Below are 5625 nucleotides of genomic sequence, written 5' to 3'. Positions count from 1 at the left end.
ATTGTTTATAATGACTTTTGCTAAAATTTCAAAATCAAAAGTTATCAAAACAAATTCTATGGGACTGAGAAGTATTATTTTCTACTTTTTAGTCCATTTATAAAAGCGTTGTATATTAAAAAGTTTTTTTTATATTATTTATTAATAATTCATTAAACTTATTAAATAATTTTAATTTAGATTTTGAAACAGGTGGCAACCCCCTTTCAACACCTCAAAAATATTCTAGAATTCAGACTAAATATTTCTCAATACTCCTTCGTTTGACTTGTGTATAAGTAAACTAAATTCGACGTTTGAAGCAGGTGGCAACCCTCTTCAAAATATTTTCAAACTACTACTTTCTGAAACCCCTTTTGTTTGGTACTGATATGGTGATACATATTTTTCTTACCTAATATGATTTTTTAAACATATTTAATNGTTTTTAAAGGTGGTAGCTCTTATCGAAAAAGTAAAATTCTATTGCACATACAGTCCAAGCCTTTTAATTTAACACCTAATTTTTGAAAATCGAACTAACGAAATTTTAAATTGAAGTGATAGAAAATCTGACTCTCATGGCTATACAAAAAACAAGGGTTGCTAGCTGAATTGGTTAATTAAAGTCTACAGGTATTTGGGTATGGGCTATTAGAAAACCCATGCCTTTTCTAAAAATGTTTGACAAAAAAAATGCGTTAATGCCAACAATTTTTGATATGGGACCAGTATGCAGTGACTGTGTTCAGCAGGGCGCGAAGTTTTTTAAAATCGCAGCTCATCAAAATGTACCTACGATCTCTTATGTCCCAAAAAAGATTGACTTGTCCAAAAATACATATCGAAAAATTTTCTCAAGTCAAAGTACGCAAACTAAACTTGTTGCAATTATATTTCAGCAATAGAAACCGAGGTAATAAACATTAGTATCAAAAGGCGCTTCGTTCCATTTACGCCCCAGGCGTCATTGCTTCTAAAGCCGGCCCTGCGTACAACCGTCAAATTTTTAATGCCTGTTTTTGGTGTGGCCATGCAATTACTTAGGCTTTCCGGTTTTGGATCGCATTTGCGTAAGCGTTTAAGAAGGTGTCATTGAGTAAATGTCAAGGGTCGCATGACGTGCAGCTCTTTTAGTTATAACTTTGTACTTTCTCTTCGAAATGAATTAAATTTGTAAAAGAATACCACACGCATACTAGTTTCCCACTTTACACTTGCAGCCTACGGCTATTACTTACAAAGAAGAATCCATTATTCATAAAACAGGGTAAAACTTCTACGGAAAAAAGGCAACTTAAAAGCGTGTTTGGAAAACGTAAAGTGCCCTTTGAAATTTGGTAAGATAATACATATTTTGTTGTAGACACTAATGTATGAACATAAGCATTTAATTTCATTTTGACAAGGGTCAATTCCAATTGTGAAATGGTTTAAGTGATTTTTAAAATAAGTTGTAGTGGTTACTTTTAATCGAAGAATATGATTAGGTATTGCCTGAAATGCCGTTACCTTAAATGCATAGCGCAACCTTTCTGCTTGTAAGAGTTATGTTTAAAAAAATATTGATTTATCAGTGTTCCCATAGGATGAGAAATTTCGCTTCAAGGAAAAAAAATGAGATGTCTTTGCGCCTGCAATTACGTGTGTGCGCACAATGTATGTAAAGGTGGTAAAAAATTTTTAGTTTTAAACTATTTTTTTTTTTTATAACGTGTCGCAAACTCAAAAAGGACTAACAAGACTTACTTTTATGGGACAGAGGAAAAATCAATTCTTTACTTCTCTAGCGATTTTTATGGCAGATGCAATGCTCTTTCCAGTGCAACGTTCGTTATAACATTGAAATAGTTTTTTCAATATGGTGGCAGTTCAGCATTGACAGGGAAATATAATTGGCGCAACTATTTCATTTGGTTTATTTATTAGTTATTAGCTGTTCATTAATGGTTGGGTTCAACAGTTGCCAGCAATTTCATAGCAGTTGAGTTAAACAGCTACTTCTTATAAATGCGCCCTACATACCCTGTGGGGAAAATCTCTAGTTCTGAACTGGTGCGCTTCTAGTACACTTAGACCCTGTACTGGTTCGCGTTATATCTCTTTTGCATGCAAGCAACTGGCGAATTTAACATGGCGATGTCCTAGGAAGTGTCAATTGCCCCCCGCTGCATCCCTTTTTCGATAGTTCCAAACTAGTCCTAAATTCTATAGTTCCGAACCAGTTCTAAAATCGACAGACTAAAGAAAAAAGTATCATGATTTTTCAATCTTTTTGGTCCTTCCGTGTGTACGATTTTAAGTTATTTTGGAAGAAATGTGTTTTCAATTTGAAATTAAATTTGTTTGAATGATTGTAAGAAATGTACGTTTACATACCTCTAGCTGTAGCTGAGTTTGCATAGGTGCTCGCTGTTATTTCTTAGATTCCAGAGGGTCCCAAGATGTTGAAATGTTAACATAAATTTTAGTTTTGTGTTACCAGGCTATGAAAAAGCATCTGCGAAGCGCAGAATAGAAGCGTATTTGAACGAAAAAGCCGCCGAACACATATATGTATATGTAAAGTAAACAAGCCCCCGCTGCATTCCTTATTCGATAGTTCCGAATTAGTTCTAAATTCGACAAATAAGATCTAGTTCGTTCTGCATCCCTTTTTCTATAGTTCCGAACCATTTCTAAATTCGTCACTTTAGATATAGATTTCTAGTGAAAAAGACTGAAAAAAATAGTTTTTTAAAAGTACCACTATTCACCGATTTTGGTCTGGTGGGGATCTAGATCCTATCGGACTAGTTCCTTTTTGGCGATAAAGACCTGCAGGGTAATGATAGAGAGTAATACATACAAACACAAACAGTATTACAACTTAACTTTCTGTATCCGTCACCATCGTTTTGTATGTGTTCACCTTTCGCATATTCAACAAGCTTACGAAATTATGTTAATATTTGTCGCTGACCGACAGCTCATGCGGCGCACAGTTGCTACCTTCTTAAGTTAAGACATCATCATTTTGATAGCTAAGTGCCAGCCAGCAGGCTTTTCTAAATATCTCATTCTAACGGAAATACCTAAATTGATTGTTTGCACGTGTCATAACAAAAATGTTAGCAAAACAAAATTATAATATCAAAATCTTAGCTACGACAAACATAGCCCGTTGTCCTAAACTCAAAGCTTTCAGTTTGTCAAAATGGAGCCCATTCGCACACATACTTACTTAGATATACATATATTCATGCATATAACTTGAGCACTTATGAACTTGTACGAATATCCCTGCAAGAACAGTGACTATCATTTGACAAATCATTTGAGTGGCAAGACTGATAGAGATTTCTGTCACTGGCTACCTAAATCTGATGTAAACATTTGTGTACAAATTCTTCCGTCTTCCTCCAACTTATGGCCTTATTTTATGGTCTCTTTTTAACCAACGCAAAATTTGCATATGTGTTAGTAAGATAAATGAGAATGTGTTAGTTTCCAACACACAATTCTTGTAGGGATATGTAGTGAGCAAGGAAATACATACTTATATTTAACTTCACATCCCTGCTGAAAAAAATTATCAATCGAAATTAGCTTTTTTGTACTTGTAGTTAACTTGAAAAAGCCAACTTAAAACTAGTTGAAAAGTAATGCAGACTCGCAGAAATACATACATGCATACATAGTTCACAAAACGTTCGCTATTTGCAAATTTTAATTCACAAGAAATCAATCATTTGATTTGGGAAGAGTTGAATGTGCGATAATTTTGCAAATTAGAACAGAATGGTAAGTATTTAATATAATAATAATAAGTACTTAATATAAGAGTTTTCGGAAATTAAACAAATAATTTTAAATTGAACAAATTCATCAAAAATGTACAACCTTAAACATTCGCATATACGTTAATACATGCCTTGTAAATACATATACGTATGTATAAACACTAGGGCTGGGAATTTGATTCGGATTTTTCAACTATTCGGATAAACCGAATATTCGAATTTCCGCAGACCTAAATGAAAAATCCGGATTTTTCGTTAGTTCTCCAAAATTTTTTAACTTTCCAAAATTCTTTTGTGAATTGCAAAGGCTCTACAAACGAATTAAAAAGTTCTACAATGAAATTTATGCGTACAGCAAACTTGCTACTTCATATCGACTGCTGAGTGGAAGATCGACCTATCTCGGCAGCCAGTTCGAAAACGCCCTATCTCAGAAAACTTTTCAAAAACGTCCTACTTCAGAATTTTATTAAAGAACGTCCTATCTCAGAATTCGGTTCAAAAACGTCCTTTCTAAAATGAAAATATATTGAAAATTTGCTGAGATAGGGCGTTTTTGTACAGAATTCTGAGATAGGGCGTTCTTCACTTAACTGCTGAGATAGGGCCTTCTTAAACAAAATTCTGAAATGGGGCGTTGTTGAAAAGTTTTTTGAGATAGGGCATTTTCGAACTGGCTGCCGAGATGGGTCGATCTTCCACTCAGCAGTCGATATATATGGGCGCCTGAAAATATCATTTCGTAAAAATAATCTCTTTTGAAATATCAAGGTTGTTCACACTTGCCTGGTTATCAGCCCCGCAAACCATATTTTTTAGAGTATTCTGAATTGAAGAGGAATTTTAAAGAATTTGTAAGGATCTCATCCGATTTAAACAGTACACACTTCGATTCTTTTACGAAATTTCGGAAGAAAATCGGTAAAGCAATAAAAATAATGCTGCTATGTGAAGAATTTCTTGCAGAATTTTTTCAGATTTTTCTTTATTTTTCGTACAGAAATTTCTTCACGAGTTCGTGTCAACCACTTGATATAATTTTCTTTGAAGTATTGTGCAAGGTATTTTATTGTTGTAAATCGAATAAAAAATATAACCACATAACCTGATAACCAGGCAAGTGTGAACAACCTCATCCATGAACTGAATATTGAAAGCTGTACGATAATTTTTGTCCTGGTTAATGCTTTACCAAATTGTAGCATTTCCAAAAAGTGATGACACAGTGCCAAGCTCACCAGAGCAAAATATATATTAATTTTTCGTTTTTTGAGTTATGACAGTATTGAAGTAAATGAGCGTTATGCCCATGGGGTAGTTTTTAAACATTTTTCAAGTAATTGAAAAAAAAATTTCACCCAAACAAGTTTTTAAACTTGTCAAAAAGTATCGAGTCCTCGATACTACTCAGTACTCATGGAAAGTATCGATATTCTGTACTCGGTACTCGTATCGTTCTATCACTAGCCATTTGTTTGTATTGTGACAAAACGCTTCAAAACAAGGGGTTAACTTCAAGTCCGTCAAGAGCTAAACCGTTCTGTAGTGTGCATAATTGAATAAACGAATATTGTTCATCAATTTGTTGATTTTATTTTGTATATTCGAAAATACGAATATTAACCGTATCCATACTATCAGGATTGTATCCGTGTCAACGAATAATCCGAAATGGATATCCGGACATTCGAATATGCGGATCGTCCCAGCCAGTGATCGGACTTCTACCACATTGTGATAGATCTGCCACTTTTTTGAGCATCTACCACATCTGCCACACAAGGTCTGAAATCTACCACATATTCGCGTTTTTGAGTAGTTTTATTTTTGGTCGACATAATTTTCTTAATTTTAAGAGCAAAAA

The sequence above is a fragment of the Rhagoletis zephyria genome, unplaced genomic scaffold (assembly GCF_001687245.7).
Source record: "Rhagoletis zephyria isolate East Lansing unplaced genomic scaffold, Rhagoletis_zephyria_1.1 Rzeph_scaffold_06345, whole genome shotgun sequence".
NCBI lineage: Eukaryota > Metazoa > Arthropoda > Insecta > Diptera > Tephritidae > Rhagoletis > Rhagoletis zephyria.
Note: the sequence above shows the minus strand (reverse complement) of the source record.